The 19,535-nt window shown below is 40.6% G+C and overlaps 1 protein-coding gene across 3 annotated transcripts in view; it reads left to right on the top strand.

Moving 5' to 3' along the window:
- The first annotated feature begins 2,417 nt into the window (after positions 1 to 2,417).
- Atf7 (activating transcription factor 7) overlaps positions 2,418 to 19,535 on the top strand; it is a 96,567-nt gene continuing 79,449 nt past the window's right edge. The window contains exon 1 of one of the 3 annotated variants that reach the window (XM_034516218.2): positions 2,418 to 2,557. The gene's annotated coding sequence lies outside the window, so the exon portion shown is untranslated. Of the gene's footprint in view, positions 2,558 to 2,587; positions 2,881 to 3,054; positions 3,076 to 19,535 lie in introns of those variants that run through there. The other 2 variants (XM_034516219.2, XM_076912163.1) reach the window with 2 other exon arrangements.

Raw genomic sequence — 19,535 nt, 5'->3', positions numbered from 1 at the left:
AACCAAACCAAACCAAAAAACCCCGTTTATTTCACTTTCGCTATATAGGGAGAAATCACTTGGATTCTTCTACCATTGAGAGGATGCTAAGAGGCTAGATAAGATCACAGACAGGGCCAGGCAGTGGTGGCGCATGCCTTTAATCCCAGCACTTGGGAGGCAGAGGCAGGTGGATTTCTGAGTTCAAGGCCAGCCTGGTCTACAGAGTAAGTTCCAGGACAGCCAGGGCTACACAGAGAAACCCTGTCTCGAAAAACCAACAAAACAAATCACAGACAGGAAGTTCAGAAAGCCGAGTAACAAAAAAGCTGCAAAAGTGGTCAGGTCTGGTGAAGCATGCCTGTAATCCCAGCACTCTGGACAGAGAAAAAGAATGAAGAACACACATTCTAGGTCATCCAAATAGCCAGACCCTGTCTCAAAAAACAAAACCAGAAAAGAAAAAGACTGTGTTGGGTGTTGGGATTTAGCTCAGTGGTGGAGTACAAGGCCCTGGACTCATGAGAAGGAAACAGCTTCATAAGGGGAAGAGACTCCATTACCACCCCCCACCCCCGTAAAGAGACTATGGCAATATGCTACAATATTGCTACTGTTAACTATAAAGAAGAAAACACAACTAGTTACCTGTCGGGAACCCCGGAATCCCTTGTCAACTCTGCTTAAATGTGTTCAATTTTTAAGCTTTTTTTTTTTTTTTTTTTTTTTTTTTTTTGGTTTTTGAGACAGGGTTTCTCTGCGTAGCCCTGGCTGTCCTGGAACTCACTCTGTAGACCAGGCTGGCCTTGAACTCAGAAATCCGCCTGCCTCTGCCTCCCACCTCCCAAGTGCTGGGATTAAAGGCGTGCGCCACCACCGCCCGGCGAATTTTAAGCTTTTATTCATAGTAAAACACAAGAAAGTACTGTCCAAACTACATGAGCTGCGTGCATCCCAGGCTGGTCTCAAACTCACAGAGATCCGCCTGTCTCATCTTCATGATATTTTTTTTCAAATGTAGCTTATATTTGATGTTCTCTTGAAAATGCCAAAGTTGTCTCTTAATAATTCAACTCCTCAGGCTAGAGAGATGGCTCAGCAGTTAAGAGGACTGACTGTTCTCCCAGAAGACCTTGCTTCTAGTCCCAGCACCCACACTCCAGGTCTTAACCATGTATAACTCCAGTTTCAGGGGACCTGGTGCCTTCTTCTTGCCTCCACAGATAGGCATGTGGTATGTAGATAGTATATATACATACATTCAGGCAAAACAAGTGGCTCATACTTAATTCAAAATGAGTTCCAGGACAGCTTGGCTATACATAGTAATCCCCAATAAATAGATAGATAGATAGATAGATAGATAGATAGATAGATAAATACTTTCTTTCTCAAGAGGCCTTCTCTCAATATTAGCAATAGTTTTTTTCTGCTCTTGGAATTGCTTTCGGTCTCATTACCCTGAAGAGCTCATCACTTTCTGAAGTAACTATAATTACTGACTTATGACCTATCTCCCTCTCAACCATAAAATAAAAATTCTGTCAAAAGACCAGGTCTGCTCTTCTCCATATGACCGGGACAGTGTTGTTCTCGTTTTGACATAGTCTGTGCTGTTGGTGTTTCAGTAAAATACTTGCTGGGTAGTAACTCCAACCTAAGGCTTCCCACTGAGCTACCCTAACAGTCCTATGGCGCTTTCTTTGTGTGCCTGTTGTTCATAGGTGTGGAGGGTTATCCAAGAGACCAGATGACAACTTCTTCAGAGCTGTCCCCCTTATTTTTATTTTTCATTGAACACAGGATTACTCACTGGCCTAGAACTTACCAAGTAGGCTAGACTAGTGAGCACCCATGTTTTTTGTTTGTTTGTTTGTTTGTTTTTTTTGGGGGGGAGGGATGGGAGTGGGGTGACAGGGAGTCTCTGTGTAGACCAGGCTGGCCTTGAACTCACTAAGATCCGCCTGCCTCCAAGTGCGGATCAGAGGCGGGCGCCGCCGCGGTGCAGCCGGAGTTGAACTTACTTCCTCACACTGGAGCATCCTAGCTCACTCACCACACACCGGACAGAGGCTTCGGCCCGTGAGGTACTGTTAAGTGTAAAGAAGAAAGTACAAGCAGTCTCCTGTTCGGAATTAACTCTTAACATGCTTCATATAACTCGTCACCAGCCCGGTGACTGAAGTCCCTCCCTTGGCTCCGCTCCCTTCATTCCGCTTCAACCGAAGGCTGCCCGAGACACTCTCAGTCCCGACATTTGCTTCGCCTTCGGACCTCCACAACTACGCGGCCGCTCTCTCCCCGCTGCCCACATCCCCACACTCTGCAGCCGAACACGTGTGAGTCCTGTGTACAGCTCAACCTTCCACTCACGCCACGCTCACAGCAAGCCCCGCCCCTAGGCCCAGGTCCAACTCAGCCCCACGAGTCGCGCCCTCGCCCCCACTTCTCGCGAGAAGTGAACACGCCTGGCCGGACGGGAGGAAAGTATCTGCTCCGCTGAGGGGGGAAAGGAGGAGCAGGAGACAGATTGTGGGACCGAGCGCGGGCGGGCGGGAGGCGCCGGAGCTACCAGCGGGTGAGTCCTGTTAACATTAGCTAGTCCGTGGCCTGACAGGAGTCTCCCCTTCTACTCTGGCCAGTCCCAGCGTCCCGGGCCGGGGTCTCCCCTCCCAGTCTGTTGGACGGGGGCGCTGAGGCGGTGGCCAGGCCTGTCTGAGGAAGAGGGTGGGGCATAGGCTAAAGATAACCAATAGGAGAGAAGGAAGCCACAATTGGCGGCCATGAGAGCTAATGGGAGATCGCCTTTACCTTGCGGAGTGCCGCCCTCTTATCTTCTCCCGCCTCCTTCCTTTTGGAGGAAGGCGGGGCCAGAGGACTGAAGTGTGGGGAGAACTTGGGGTAAGTAGCCCCGGGGGGCACAGGGCGTGGCGAGGAAAGGGGGGTTGAATCCTGAGGGAAGCGAAGTCTAGTGGAAGTCTAATGGAGGAGTCTTGGAATGGAAGAGAGAGGAGAACTGCTAAACTAGGTTGAAGACTCAAAAGATTTCCCAAAAAGTGGGTTTAGGGCTTGGCACTGGAGGTAAATAGGCAGGAGGTAGGTTTGGGTGACGAGAGCCTGGCTCAGGTGAAAGCACGCGCTGTTTGGTCGAAGTGGAGCATAGGAAACGAGGGTCCTGGCGTTTCGATTGAATTCATAAGAATCGGCAGAGACATGGTGTCAGAAAGTATGGATTTGGACAGATTAAGTGGATGAGTTTAGGAAGACATGTGAGTGGGTTGGGTTGCTAGAAGGCACCGCTTCGGTAATAGTCTGGAAATCCAGAGGGTTTATTTGGAGAAGAGACAGCGACTGACATACATACAGGTCTTTAGTCTGGGTCTCTCTTCAGTCGGAAGACGGCAAGGATATTGCTCAGTGTTTTTTGGTGGATATGGCACCCAGACTGGTGACCAGCCAGCCAAAATGCTGGCCTAGGGGTTGAGAAGAAGAAAAATAGAGCGCTGCTCTGATTGTCATTTTTCCAGTATTCCACTTTCCAAGTTTCATTTCTTTCAAAACACAGGGATGTGGGCCTGGGACTTCGGCGGTCCAAGTTGGAGACCCGTTGGGACTTCTATGTTGCTCTGAAATGCTTGTTATGTGCTCTCACTGGGGTGTTTACTACCCAAGGCACCTCATACCCAGATTCCCGTGTTACTACTTTCCTAACTTTGTTTTCTGCTTAGCAGGGGGTGTTTTAATATTTCTCAGGGTTCATATGAAGTATAGGTTTGTGGAGATGTGCAGGCTTTTTTTCAGCAAACTCATTTGTTTCCTGTTTAAAATTTTTCAGCAGTATAATTTCTGAAGAAACAGTACAGATACTCTAAACACTAACAAATAAAATGTTTACTTAAATGTGGCTTTTCCCTTTCATTCATTAAGAGTTATTTAATGGATGATTGAACTTAGTCTTAATTATCTTGTATATTTCTTATTTATTAATTGGGGCAGGGTCTTCTATAGCCCAAGTACACCTCAGACCGAGATAACTGAGGATGACCTTGATCCTCCATCCACCTCTCAAGCAGCCTCCAAGTGCTGGGATTATAGGTGTGTACCACCACATCCAGTTTCTGTGGTACTAGGGACTGAATATCCAGGGTCTTATACATGGTAGGTAAGCACTCTACCATATGAGCTACAGTCTTTAGCCCTTGTGTGAGTGAGTGTGTGTGTGTATGTCTGTTTATTCAGTCAGTGTGTCATACTGTGTTATACTGTGTATGTGTGGTTTATGCAGTGTGTCCTGTGGCCCATACTAGCTTTGAATTCATCATTTTAAATTTCTTATCCTTCTATTTCCACCTCCCAAGTGTTGGTACAAGCATTTACTTCCATGCCCAGTTTATCAGTTTATGTGGTGCTGGAGATTGAACCTAGGGCTTTGTGCATGTACTGTACCAACTGAGCTATATGCCCAGTCCCCCTTTTATATTTTAAGTGGTGTGAATAAAATAGACTTATAGTTCAGGAAATTGAACATTTTCTCATGTTTTCTTTGCATCCAGACTTAGAAACTAAAGAGCTATTATAATATTTTAGGACAAGGGTAGAGGAACTCAAACACAATTTGTTTTTAAGTATGGGGGAATGTAAGTAAGTGGAAGCTATTGCGAAACTTAACATGACTGTAAGAAAAGAAGCTAAAGAAAAGTTTGGCAGCCATACGAAGTAGTCTTACCAGTTTGTTCTTAATTTTGTACAGAAAAGGGACAGCACATTGTCCTTTGTTTAGTAATTGTATATCACTTAATAATGAGTAAGAGTTAAACAGCTAATTAACTTTCTTTGCATCGATTATGATTATATTCCTTCTCCCCCCCACACACACATCTTTTGGCATTCATACATGCATGAGTGTGTGAGTGTGTGTGTTGTGGAGATTTGTAGTGGTACTCGAGTTAGAGCTTTCAGGTGGACTTGTGCATGCAAGGCAAGTACTCTATCACTGAGTTATAACCCTGCCTCTTTTATTTTTGAGGATTGAAGTACTACTAATGAAGAAAATGCAGATCATGTGGTTTTGTATTAACCTTTGTTTTTCAGCAACCAGTTGAGGTATTTTCCCCTGGCTAGAAATTGTCCCTATGTAAACATTGAGACAGATCAATTACAGAACCTTTACTATTAGCTACTGAATTGGGTTTCAACTGGAAGCATTTGCTAGTGAACATTCAGAAGAATTTTTAGTTTTCTAGGCAGTAGTCTTCCCCTCCCCCATAAAAAAATCCAGTGAGAGAACAAAGTCCCTTATTTTGATCTTCTGATTTAGAATTTAGAACAGTTAATTGGAAAGTTGATAGTAAATTATTAGAAATTTTGGCTTAAATTTAATGTCACACTAGTTAGCAACATTGAGGGTTACTTACAAGGGCTGTAATGTTAATGTTATTGTATCTTGTCCTTTTTTCCTTTCCTAACTTCTAACCAAAACAGAAGTTATTTTATTCAATCAACTCTTATACTGATCTACCTGGCTGGTCCATCTGAGTACAGCTGCTCTGAAGCTCTCAGAAGATTGTTTTGTTCATGTTAAGACCAAATTTTCCTGGGCTGTAGTGGGCAGAGTCAGTGTTGCCACCATCTCCTATCCAGACCTGATAAGGAGGTGTTTTTTCTTTATAAGAAACTTTTAGGTGGGGCAAATAGCACTGTCTTTCAAGTGTTTGATCAAGACAACTCTTTTCTTGGGACAGACTGGAATATAATTGCCCCTGTTTTTGATAATACGTGAAAGTGCATATTTTGTTTCTTTGAGAAAAACAAATGAGGCATTTGTTAAAAAGAAAAATGTTTAATTTTTTTAATGTTAACCTTTTTTTTGAAGTTTGTTGTTTTGAAAATGTTTTAGAGTTCATGAAAAAAGTCTTCCTCTTTAAAAACATGTCAAAGATTGGCTGGTCAGATGGCTCAGAGAGTAAAGTGCTTGCTGCTTAACCATGAAAGCCTGATGGCCTGAGTTCAGTTCTCAGACCTCATCTTAAGATAAGGCAGATGGGCTGATTCCTGAGTTCAAGGCCAGCTTGGTCTACACAGAGAAACCCTGTCTCAAAAAACAAAAAAACAAAACAAAACAAAAAACAAACAAACAAACAAAAAAACAAACAAAAAAAAAAAAAAAGAAAAGAAAAGAAAGAAAAAGGTAAGGCAGATGGAGAAAACTGACTCCACACAGTTGTCCTCTGATGACTTGTGCCACAGCATATACGCACATCATACATATGGATACACAATAATACATACATATAAAATGTCAAAACAACAACTTTTTAATTTTTTTTAATTTAATTTTATTTACGTTGGTGTTCCACCTCCATGTATGTCTGTGTGAGGGTTTATATCCCCTGGAACTGGGATTACAGATAGTTGTGAATTACCATGTGGCTGCTGGGATTTGACCTGGGTCCTTTGGAACAGCAGACAGTTTTCTTAACTACTGAGCCATCTCTGCAGCCTTAAAGCAACCTTCTGTGATATGTCCTTATTTTTAAATGTTGCTTTGTCTTTAATAGATTTGTTTGATGTTAATTGTACTCATAAGTGAAAACATCATATCAGAAGTCCTTAACAGATGATCTTTTTATTTTTAATTTTTTTATGTATATGTGTGATGCATGTTTGTATGTGGTAAGGATGTGTGCACAAAGGCCAGAGGAGGGCACTGGGTGTCTGATCTATTAGACTTTCTTCTTTATTCCATAGACTGAGTTTCTCACTGAACCTGGAGATCACCAATTAATTGATAGGCTAAGTGGCCAGTGAGCTCCAGGATCTGACTCTTTTTCGGTGCTGGCATTATAGAGGCATGCCTCCACAACCAGGCCTTTTAAATAGGTGCTGATGATCTAAACTCAGGTCTTAATGTTTGGCTAGAGTTCATCAGCTGAGCCATCTCCTCAGCTCTGTACCTTTCTTTCTTTTTAATGTTTTGGCCTTAATATATTTTATTGGGGGTAGGGATGGGAGGGGCATGTGCATATTCATACCATGGCACGTGTATGGAGACCAGAAGACAACTTTGAGGAATGTGCTCTCTTTCTACCTTTACATGGGTTCTGGGGATTGAACTCAGATCATCAGGCCTAATCATCAGCTGATCCATTCTTTGGTCCTTTTGGCCTTTCATTTGTTCATTTGTTGATCTTCTTGAGAAAAGATCTTGTGTTGAGAACCGCACTAGTCCCACATTTGGGGGCCAAAAATGTTGAGGCCCAAGCTGCCCCACTTGGGGTGGCCAAAAATGTTGCGGGCCTCTCCACTCCGAGCTTGGTGGCCACTGCATCCCAGCCCAAGCTGCCGCTCCGGTCCGCCGGTCAGGGTTCAGCAAGAGAGAGAGTGAGGACAGACTTGAAGAATGGAGACCAGACAGAGTGTGATTCAATCCCGTTTATTCTTCAGTCTCTCTTCCTAGTCCAAGTCCCAAGTCTTGAGTTCCCAGTTCTTAGTTCCTAGTTGTACTCCTCCTAGTTCCTAGTTGTACTCAATTTGTTCTCTTCTGAGTGTCTAATGTCTACTCCTACTCCTAGTGTCTGAATCTCTGTTACTCCAAATTGTTCTCTACTCTCCTGTCTGCCTCTCGCCTTTTATATGTCTCACTTCTAAGCCATGCCTCTAAGTCACACCTTTAATCATGCCCTTAGGTCTTGTCTCTAAATCTGATCTCTAAGTCACACTCTTAAGTCACACACCTTTAATCTCACACACCTTTAATCTCACACACCCAAGGAAAGTCCTGGGTATCTAAAGCAAGATGTTATTAGAGTGTGCTCAGCTGTTGTAGGCTATTGTAATCCAAGTCTCATGTCAGGGTATATGGCTCAAGATGGCTGCAAAGCTGATAGCCGCTTTCTGCTAAAAGTCTGCTCCCAACAGTCTTGTGAAGACTAGGATAGGTAGCCTTAAAAACACTATTTAGTTGAAGATGACCTCAAGATTACTGGTTTTTTGGTTGTTGGGGAAGGATCTCTCAACATAACTCTGGCTGTCCTGGAATTTAGTATGCAGACCAAACTGGTCTCAAACACTCAGAGATATGACTGCTTTCTGAATGCTGAATGTGAACCATTACACCAGACCCAAAGATGAGCTCAAATTTCTCCATGCCCAATTTATATAGTGATGCAGCTTTACTCATGTAGCTTGTAGCTAAGCACTTCATCAACTGAACTACATCTCCATTCTTAGTCTGAGGTGTAGTTGATTTCCTTTCTTTCCCAGTACTGTGAGTTGAACCTAGGGCATCATGTATTAGGCAAATGCAAGCATTTTACCACTGAGCTTGCGTGCGCGTGCACACACACACACACACACACACACACACACACACACACACACACACACAGACAATCTCCTTAGACCTCTTGTAGTTGATTATTTTAAAAAATTATTCACTTTACATCCCGATTGCTGCCTCCAACTCTCACAAATCCCTCCCGCTTTCTCACAAATCCCTTTGAATCTAGAGCCTCTCCTTAGAGAAGGGGAAGCCCTCCTTGGGTGCAACCCCACCCTGAGACATCCAGTCATAGTAGGTCTAAGCACATCCTCTCCCTCTGAAGCCCAACTAGGTAGTCCAGTTAGGGGAAGGGGATCCAGTGGCAGGCAACTGATTCAGAGACAGCCTCTGCTCCAATTGTTTAGTAACCCACATGAAGATTAAGCTGCACATCTGCTACAAAAAAAACTTGTAAATGAAAACTTTCCATTTTTTGTAGGTATTATTTTGTAGGTTATCACTTTTTTTTATATAGCTAGATAATATATTTTAGTGTTTTTTTTTTTTTTTTTTTTTTTTTTTTCCCGAGACAGGGTTTCTCTGTATAGCCCTGGCTGTCCTGGAACTCACTCTGTAGACCAGGCTGGCCTCGAACTCAGAAATCCACCTGCCTCTGCCTCCCAAGTGCTGGGATTAAAGGTGTGTGCCACCAGTGCTGGGCATATTTTAGCTTCTTGATCATTACTTATATATTTAAATTATTTATAATTTTGGTAAACATGAAGACTATTTTCATTTTAGGTCACTGGTAAATGTATAAGGATAGGGCTGTGTTAGGTCTAACCTAACCTCCTTCTCCTTTTCCACTTCCTTCTCTTCCCTTCTTTACGTTTTTTCCCTCTTTCTCACTCTCTCAATCCCTTTCTGATGGGGATTGAATCTAGAGCCTCTTACATGGTAGTAAGTCAGTTATTTCCCCAGCCTATAACCTTTAACATATTAGGAAGTATCTTGTTGAAATTCAAATACGTTCTATCTCAGACATCCTTGAAGTCCTAGGCTAGTGGCCATTGGATGGAAGAGGACAATGAAACTATAAAGTTAGATATTGTAATTACTGTTTACTTTTGTTTGTTTATTACTTGTTTGTTTTTGACTTTTGGGACAGGGTTTGGCTCTGCTGCCCAGTCTGGCCTCTGGCCTCCCAACTCAAAATCTTTTTTTTTAAGACAAAATTTCTCTGTGTAGCCTTGGCTGTTCTGGAACTCACTCTGTAGACCAGGCTGGCCTTGGACTCAGATCTGCATGCCTCCACCTCTAGTGCTGGGACTATATTTGTATGCCACCACTGCCTGGCTGCCAATTCACAATCTTACAGGCAGATGTACCATCACTTCTGGTTGTAAGTATCTTATATTAATGTCTTCCTTTTTTCATTTTCTTGCTTTTTTTTTTTTTTCTGTGTAGTCCTAGCTGGCCTGGAACTCATAGAGATCCACCTGCCTCTATGTACCAGGTGTTGGGATTAAGGCTGTGTATGTGCTACCATATACTTACATATACCATATACGTATACATATACACACTTACAGTATAAGATCACCATCTTATACTCATGTTTATGGATCACTTGTATGACTTGTCAATAGATCATAAACAATCTATTTATTTTAGACTCTTCATGGGAATCTATTCCATCAGTCTATAGTTTCTTTATTCTACCTCCATTTTCTTAATTGCTTTTTGATTGTGTAATGACTGAAAGTGTTAATTATAGTAGCTTTAAAAATCATCCCCCACCTGCCCTGTCATTAAATGTAACTCTTGAGGCAAAAAATTTTTCCCCAGACATTTTAAGTTAGAAATCAGAGATTAGAACTCTTGCCTATGGACCAATTAGTTATCTTGCAGCTTCCCTATAATTTTTAACATTTCCAGTTTTGACCTCTTGTCATATTTTGTTTGGAATATAAATTAACATCACTATGTGTACAAACATATAATTGTCATTTATAGTTAAAGTTTCAAGGTGTAGAAGTCTATATTCTAGAGGAGAAATGGTGATACATACCAGATAGGGCCTCAGAGGATACCTAGGGAATAAAGTCTTTATATTAGCAGCCAACAACTTCTCTGCATGTTAATTTTAGACTTGACAGTTGAATTTATGTTTGAGCAATTTTAGTTGGTGAGTACATCTTTAAAGTACCTTCCTCTTTTGGGGTTTTAATTTTCACTTTCATTATTTAAAGTTATAAGTAGTACTGAGGATGTAGCTCAGTTTATAGAGTGTTTACCTAATATGCAGGAATCCCTGAGTTAAATTTCCTTCACCTCAAAAACTGAGTATGGTGGTACATGACAGAAAGAAATAAAGCTCCAGGTACATGAGACCTTGTCTTTAAAAAGTATTCTTGTTCATCGTTCTGATACAGTTATTTCTGGATTCTTTTGGAAAGCATGGTAGTACTGATCATCTATTGATCATTTGGCCGTTTCTAAGCCAAATATACATAAATAGAAGCTCAGATCAAAGAACAGTTAAAGAATCAGGAAGAAAAATAAACTGTAAAGAAAATAAATTGACACGTTTTTGCTGACCCATTGGAAGTAGTTTAAAAGGGGAGGAACATAAATAATAATGAATAATCATGTCTGAACTAAAGACAAAACAAAATCCAACAGTAAAGATTTTTCATTGGATCATTACATGTCTTAAAAATACTTCATCATGACATTTTCTCTTCAGTATTTCCCTGGTAGACACTTATTTGGTGCTTTTATTTTCCTGTTAAATCACAGTATTTTGTTTCCTTTTCTTACTTGTCTTTTTATTTACAAATTTGTTTTTCTTCTGTGTATATATATTGACTGCTTGTATATTAGAAGCAAAATTCAATTTAGTTTTGACAGTAAACATTTGCTATCTAGCTTCCATAGAGAGGGATTTGATGAGTGTTACAAACTCAAGAAAGTTGCATGGGGTTGGGTTTTATACTTCGGTTGGTGGACATGCATGAAGCCCTGAGTTCTATCAGCACTACATAAACTGGGTTGGTTGCACACATGCCTGTAACCACTGAATGAAGGAGGTGTGGGAGGAGATCATGGTCATCCTTGGAGAGTCCATCCCGGGCTAAATGAGACCCTGTGTCCAAACAAAACAAAATTGCTATATGAAAAGATAAACATTTTATTCTTCTAACTTTGTAGACTAAAGTTTAGGAAAACTCCCTAACTAAACCCAAAGTGCCTTTGAAATGTGTTTAGGACAAAACTCATTACAAATTTACAAATCTGTAGCTTTTTCTCATCTTTTGGCCACTTAAATCCTAAATGTTCCCATATATTTGAAAACAGACTTTGCAGAAGTTTTTTTTCTCTTTAGTATTGTGTTTCTTCCTAAGAAGTGCTAGTCTATGGAAGTCTTACATGAGCCAAGATTTAACTTAAAAGTTGGTTGTTGGGCTTGTGGTTTGGACCTCTGTGGCAACACTCTCTTCCATAGTCTCCTTGAAAAACCTAACTTGCCTTTGAGTTGAATTTCTCACTATGATCATCCTATAGGTGCAGTGCTTCTTTCTGAGGTAGACAAGTAAGCTTTATATACTAGGCTGGTCAGATTTTATTTGTAATTTATGATATAGTAGAAACAATGCAGTTTTTCAGATTAAACAAAACAGGGAAAGGCTGGGAATGTAACTCAGTAGTAGAACCCATTGCTTGGCATATTGAAGGCCCTAAGATCAGTCTCTAGCACCAAAAAACTACCACCACCACCATAAGCCACCTTTTAAAGAAATTGTGTGTGCATGATATATGGCTGTGTAAACATCAGATGTCCCCCTCTATGGCTGTATGCCTTATTCCCTTCAGTTAGAGTCTCTCTGTACTAGGATCTTACCAGCAAGCCCCAGTTGTCTCTGTCTCTTCCTTCTCCCGGCCTAGGCATGTTTCCTCACCACTCCCTTTGAACAGGGGTTGTAGGCTCTTGGCCATACCCAGCTTTTTACCTGGGTGCTGGAGATCAAACTCGGTTCCTCGTGTTTATGTGGGTAACGATTCTCATCCATGGAAGCATCTCCTTAGCCTAAGAACCATTCTTTTTGGAATAAGAATATGCTTGACTATAAAATCAAACTTTGTTGAATAGAACATAGGATTGCTAAAAATGGTTTATGTTGAAACCAAATTTCCTGCTAGTATTATTTATTAAACCATTACAGTGGTTTTACTTTAATATATTTCTGATACTAACATAGATCTGATCAAACCATTTTTAATGAACATACTTTTAAAAGTTTTGGTCAAGTAGTAGTTTGTGTATTTTGTTTGTGTGAAACTGAAACATCAGTCAGTGAGTATTGAAATATCCTTAGATGGATCCTGTGCTACAAATGAGTAGACTTAGAGAATACTAATAGATCATTTTCTCTAGAACTTCTGCTCTTCCCCATAATTATGATTGTGCCGTATTATGGGTGTTTTTCTACACAGAACAAAACTTTTACTGAGGTCTTAAAGTTCAGTCTACCATAATGGCTTAGGCCTGTAATATCAGTACTCAGAAAACAGGAAGATGCCTGTGGATTTTTGAGGTAGCCTGGTCTAGATGTGTACTGAGTACAAAACCAGCCTTTACTTCAGAATGAGATCTTGTCTAAAAATCAAATAAAACAAAAATACCCCCCCACACACCACAAAACAACAACAACAACAAACAGGTAGCATAATCAAGAACATTGACTATACTTCTAGAAGACCCAGGTTTGATTCCTGGCACTGTATGGCAGCTCAAAATAGTCTGTAACTCTAGTTCCAGGGGATCCGATGCCCTCTTTTAGCCTCTGTTGACACTAGGCACACATGCAGTATACAGACATATGTAAGAAAAACACCCACATGGTGTTAGAGAGATGGCTCAACAGTTAAGAGCACTTGTTCTTGCAGAGGACCTGGATTCGACTTCTAGCACCCATATTGTAGCTCACAACCAAATGTAAACTACAGTTCCAGGGGATCCAATGGGTCTTTCTGGACACCAGGAATGCATACAGTATACATACATACATACATACATACATACATACATACATGCATGCAGAACACTCATACACATAAAATAAATCAAAAATTTAAAAAATACATAAAAATAAATCTGAAAAATTCCTATAAAATAAACACACCCACATACAAAACAAAAACATCCATGTTTGATTTTTTTTTTATAAATCCATGAGAAGTTTAAATTGGTCCTTAAAGATCAGTGTTTTGAACCCGACACAGTGGTCTATGCCTATAATCCCAGCTATTTGGGAAGCTGATGCTTCAGGAGGAATGCACGTTCAAGACTAGTCTGGAAAATATAATAAAACTGTATTTAAACAGGGAGTGGGGGAGGCATTAGGGATGTAGCTCACTTGGTGGAGTGATGGCTTATCATACATTCAGCCCTGGGTTTGGTCTCAAACATCAAGTGGTAGTAATGCATGTTATCCCAGTACTTGGGTGGTAGAGGTAGGAAGATTAGAAGTTCGAAGCCAATCTGAGCTTATGTAATGAATTTGAGGCCAGCATGGGATACTGGAAACTCTATCACAACTTGATACACTAATAAACAAATACCAAAAAAAGGAAAAAAATCTCAGTTGATCACTGTTGTTTTAGGGGTCATACTTTATCTGAAAATAATTAGAAAAACAAAATAGATTTTATTTATTATTTATTGAAATAGGAATCCTGCCATACCTGTATAGAACAAAGCTTTTGTATGTTTTGGAGTGTGTGTGTGTGTTGTCTGTATATGTAGTATATGTTTGTATTCTGGTGTTTGCATATGGAGGCCAAAGGTTAGTGTCCTTTATTACCATTCACTTTATTTTTTGAAGAGGAATGTGTCTCACTGAAACTGAAATTCAACAGTTGTCTTGGCTGGCTGGCCAATGAGTTCCAGGGATCTGTTGATTTTACACCCTTCCCCATGCTCCCAGAACTCTGGTTACAGACAAGTATTGCCTCATCCTGCTTTTGTGTGGGTGCTAAGGATCTGCACTCAAGTCCACATGCTTCCACAGCATGCCCTTTATTAAGTGAACCGTCTCCTCAGCCTATTTGGGTTTGGTTTGAGGAAGGGTTTCACTATGTATCCCAGTCTTGCATTAAACTCATGATTCTCTTTGCTCCACTTCCATTTAGGATTATAGGCTTGTGCCATCACATCTGGATCTGCATTTTCTTTATTAATATCTTACTGGTTTCCAGGAATTCTACCTCAAAAGCACATTGAGAGAACTAGAAGTATAGTTCAACAGTGAGTGTTTGCTGACTATGATTAACCCCCTGGGTTTGCTCTTTAGCACTGAAAAAAAAATTAAAAATAAAACTAGGGACTGGAAAAATGGCTTGGTGGTTAAGAGCATTGGTTGTTCTTCTGGCAGACCTGGGTTCAATTTCCAGTACTGACATGATGGCTCACAACCATCTTATAACTCCAGTTCCAGGGGATCTGGTGCTCTCTTCTGGCTTCTGTGGGTACCATGCACGTACATCATGCACAAGAGTACATGCAAGCAAAATACCTATACACATTTCCTTTAAAAATCACACCACATTTTTAAGATTTATCTATTTTATTTATATGAGTACACTGTAGCTGTCTTCAGACACACCAGGATATCAGATCCCATTACAGAGCCTCCATGTGGTTGCTGGGAATTGAATTCAGGACCTCTGGAAGAGCAGACAGTGCTCTTAACCACTGAGCCATCTCTCTAGCCCCACACCACATTTTTAAAAACACCAAAATACACATTGAAATATAAAGTATGTTAATGTTCTTTACACCCTCCCTCCTTGTTAGACAGAGTCTTAACTTGTAACCCTGGATTTGCTCTTTATAAGGCTGGCCTTGAACTCACAGAGATCTGCCTTTTTCTGCCTTTCAAGTGCTGGAATTAAAGATGTATACTACCACCTCCAGCTTATTTTTTACTTTTGCATCTTGTTGTCATTTTTATTTTATTAATAATTATTATTATTTTTGAGACAGAGTCTTACTATGTAGTCCTCACTGGTCCAGAACTTGCTATGTAGACCAGGTATGTAAACCAAGACCTCCTATCATTTTGACAAGTTGTAGCTTTTCATCTAAAATTTCTAGTTAGGGCTGGAGAAATGACTTGGTGGTTAAAAGCACTGGCTGTTCTTCTAAAGGATCAGGGTTCAATTCCCAGCTCCTACATGGTGGCTGACAACCATCCAGGTACAGGGACTTCAGTGACCCCTTCTGGTCTTTGCTGGTACTCTAGACACATGGTGTACAGACACATAAACACAAACAGAAAGTGTATATACATAAAATCAATGGTTTTAAAGATTAAGTTTGAAAATTAAGAAAAAATGCAAACTTTTGAGTCAGGTAGTTGGCCTTTATATACCTGCTTCCAGATGGGTTGTAAGTCTTGCCCATATAGTATATAACTTATGATTTAGCCTAATTTCTACTGGCATCTGTTTTCTGCCATTTGCTAAAAACTATTAGATTTACTTAGCTGTCTTTGAAACCTGTCCCTTCATGTTTGAGATACAAATACAGAAATTAACTTAAGCATTCTGTTGATTATTCTGCTTAGTTACTGCACTACTCTTCTGTTTTTTAAATTACATTTTAATGTATTTAGTGTGTATATGCCATAAGTACGGAGGTCAAAGGACAACTCGGGTGGGGGAATTGTTTTTCTTCTTTCACCATGCAGGTTCTTGGAATTGAACTCAGATTCTCTGGCTTGGTGACAAGTTCCCTGCTGAACTGTCTTTGGGGACTTCTGTAATTTTTTTCCATTTGTTTGTTTGTTTGTTTGTTCGTTCATTCATTCATTTTTATATCCCAATTACTGCCTCCAGTCCCCCCCTTAGAGAGCCTTCCCCCCCCCCATATCCATCCCCTTCTCCTCTGAGAAGGTGGGGATCTCCCTGGGTAGCCTCCTACCCTGCCATATCTAGTCTCTGCAGGGTTAAGGCATCCTCTCCCACTAAGGCCAGATGAGGCAACCCAGTTGGGGAACAGATTCCACAGACAGGCAGCATAGGGCCAGTCCCCCACCTCCACTCCAGTTACTGGGGGACCCACATGGAGACTGAGTTACACATCTGTTACATATGTGCCAGGGGCCTCAGTCCAGCCCATGAATGCTCTTTGGTTTGTGGCTTAGTCTGTGAGAGTATTTCTGTATTTCTTTTTTTTTTTCTTTCTTTTTTTTTTTTTTTTTTTTTTGGTTTTTCGAGACAGGGTTTCTCTGTGTAGCCCTGGCTGTCCTGGAACTCACTCTGTAGACCAGGCTGGCCTTGAACTCAGAAATCCGCCTGCCTCTGCCTCCCAAGTGCTGGGATTAAAGGCGTGCGCCAGCACTGCCCGGCTTCTGTATTTCTTATAGCAATATATCTGCAACTTTTTTTGTCTCAGTACTACCCGTTTATACTCTTAGGAATTACTAGTGGTGATGCATGCCTGTAATGTTGGTACTTGGAAGACTGAGGCAAGAAACTAAACAAGAACTAAAGGCTAGCATGGGATATATAGTAAGTTCTAGGCCATCATGGACTTCAAAGTGAGACCTTGTCTCAGGTCCCCCCTCCAAAAAAAAAGTTATTGAGGATTTTTAAAAAAAAACTTTTTCTTATCTGAATTTATATTTATTGATACTTTTTACTTATTAGAAATTAAAATATAATTTTTAAAAAAAGATTTGTTATTTTATATGTGTTAGTACATTGTTGTTGTCTTCAGACACACCAGAAGAGGGCATCAGATCTCATTACAGATCATTGTGAGCCAGTGTGTGGTTTCTGAAAATTGAACTCAGGACCTCTGGAAGAACAGTCAGTGCTCCTGCTGAGCCATCTCTCCAGCCCTAAAATAAAATTGTTTAAATAATAGCAAGCCCCATTATACTATAACAAGGTAATTGCATTTGTATTACCAGAAAAAAAAATGGGACTGAAGATGAAACTCAGAAAAGTGCTTGCATGCCATTAGGCCTTAGGTTGTTAGTTTCATAGCACTGCATAAACCAAGTTGGTGGTATGCACCTGTAATTCCTGCTCTTGGGAGGTAAAGGCAGGGGGATGAGAAGTTCAAGGTCATCTTCAACTACATAGAAAATTTGAGGACAACCTGGGCTAGAGATTTTGTCTCAAAAAAGAAAAGAAAAGACTGGACATGGTAGCATAATTTTTAATTCCAGCACTTTGGAGGTAAAGGATGGATCTCTGGGAGTTTCAGGCTAGCCTGGTTTATGTATCGAATTCCAGGTCAGGTAGGGCTACAGAGAAACCTTGTTTCCTTGTTTCCAAAAAGGTGAGATGAGAGGAAGAGATGGTCCAACTGATAAAGGTGCTTATCGTACAAGCCTGATGACCTGTGTTAGATGCTCAGGACCCACATGGTGGAAGGAGAGAACTGACTACCAGAGATTGTCCTCCAGCCTCCACACGCATGCTGTGGCATATACACACACGGTGGCACACCACACACAAAAAATATAAAAGAAAAAATCTAAGGAAGAAGCTTCCAATTATTTTAATATCTAGTTTAACAGAAAACATCTAGTTTTTCAGACCTGCTTCTGCATTCAGTCTGTTAAAATATATTGTTTTACTTTAAGTATCTGACAGACATGTTCACACATATAGTTTAACAGGAAGATTACTTTTAGGTAGTTGTGTCCTTCTTTGATATGGTGCCCAAAATCTAGAAAATGGTTTCTTAAATGTCTTAAAAGTTACAGTGTGTAACCTGAGACCACTTCTGTGAAGTTTTAATGCTATTACATTGAAATGTGTTGGTCTGTCTTGCTCTTTAAATAGATCTTTTACTTGTTAGTGATTTTTTTAACTCCATGAGCCCTCTAAAAGGGTCTTGGAGATCCATAAGTGATCCTGGAGCCACTTGGAGAACTGCTGACTTACAGATTTGAGAATACAGCTGCTTTTCAAATGGAAGAATTAGGAGCTTTCCAACTTGCTAATGATTCACAAATGGTGGTCCTCAAATTTCCCAAGGTATTTTTAATTAATTAATTTTTTAGATAGTCTCAGGTATCCCAGACCATCCTCAAGTCCATGTATGTAGCTGAGGATGAACTTTCTGTTCCTCCTGGCTCCATCCTCTCAGGGTTGTGCTTCCAGCTTGGGCCACCACATCTGGTTTACAGTTTTATGGGGATTGAACGGAGAGCTTTTTGTATGCTAGGCAAGCACTTTGCCAGTTGACCTACATCCCCATCCCTGTTTTATTTTTTAATGAGCTAGCATCCATACTAGTTAGGCCTCATTAGCCACACAGAAATCATATACAACTTTATTTTAATTTGTATGTTGCTGGTGATTGAATCCAGCACCTTATAAATGGTAGGCTAATACTGTACAACTAAGCCGTGTTTCCAAGCAATAACACCCCACACCCCTCCCACTTGATTTTGTGTGTGTGTGTCTGTGTGTGTGTAAGAAATACAGACAGGCTCACTTCAGTTTTGACTTTGAGTTTTAAAATATATTCATATGATGTTGTATATGTACATGCATGTATTACAACTTTGGGGAATAGGTTCTCTCCACTATGAGTTCTACAGATTGAACTTAGGCCGTCAAACTTACACTGTGTTTTAGTTTCATTTCTGATGCTGTGATAGTAAGTCTATAAGCAACTCAGGTAAGGATAACACATTCACTTACTGAGGTAAGTCAAGACAGGAACTCAAGACAGGAACTTGAAGGCAGGCCTATTTGATATTTCACAAAGCATTATCTCCAACCAAGCAACTTATTTTATAGCCAAAGAAGTACAGCAGGAACAATGAAGAACACTTCTTGCTAGTTGGCTTACAGGCCAGCTTACACTCAGCTAGTTTTCTTTTCTTTTTTTTCCCTTTCTTTTTTTTAAGATTTGTTTTATGAGTTCTCTATCTGCATGTACACCTGCATGCCAGAAGAGGGCATCAAATCACATTATAGATGGTTGTGAGCCAACATGTGGTTGCTGGGAATTGAACTCAGGACCTCTGGAAGATCAGCAAGTGCTGTTAACCACTGAACCATCTCTCCAGCTCTCAGGTAGTTTTCTTACATCATTTAGGACTACTTGCCTACCAGTGATAGAGCCTATAGTGGTCTATTCAATTAAGTCAAGATAACCCCACCCCTAAATATACTTAAGGCCATTCTGACCTAGGAATTCCTCAGTTAAGGCTGTCTCCTCAGATGATTCTAGTTTGTGTCTAGTTAGCAGTTAAAAGTAACC

The sequence above is a fragment of the Arvicanthis niloticus genome, chromosome 13 (genome assembly GCF_011762505.2).
Source record: "Arvicanthis niloticus isolate mArvNil1 chromosome 13, mArvNil1.pat.X, whole genome shotgun sequence".
NCBI classification, from domain to species: Eukaryota; Metazoa; Chordata; class Mammalia; order Rodentia; family Muridae; genus Arvicanthis; species Arvicanthis niloticus.
Note: the sequence above shows the minus strand (reverse complement) of the source record. Positions and strands in the feature narration are given on the sequence as shown.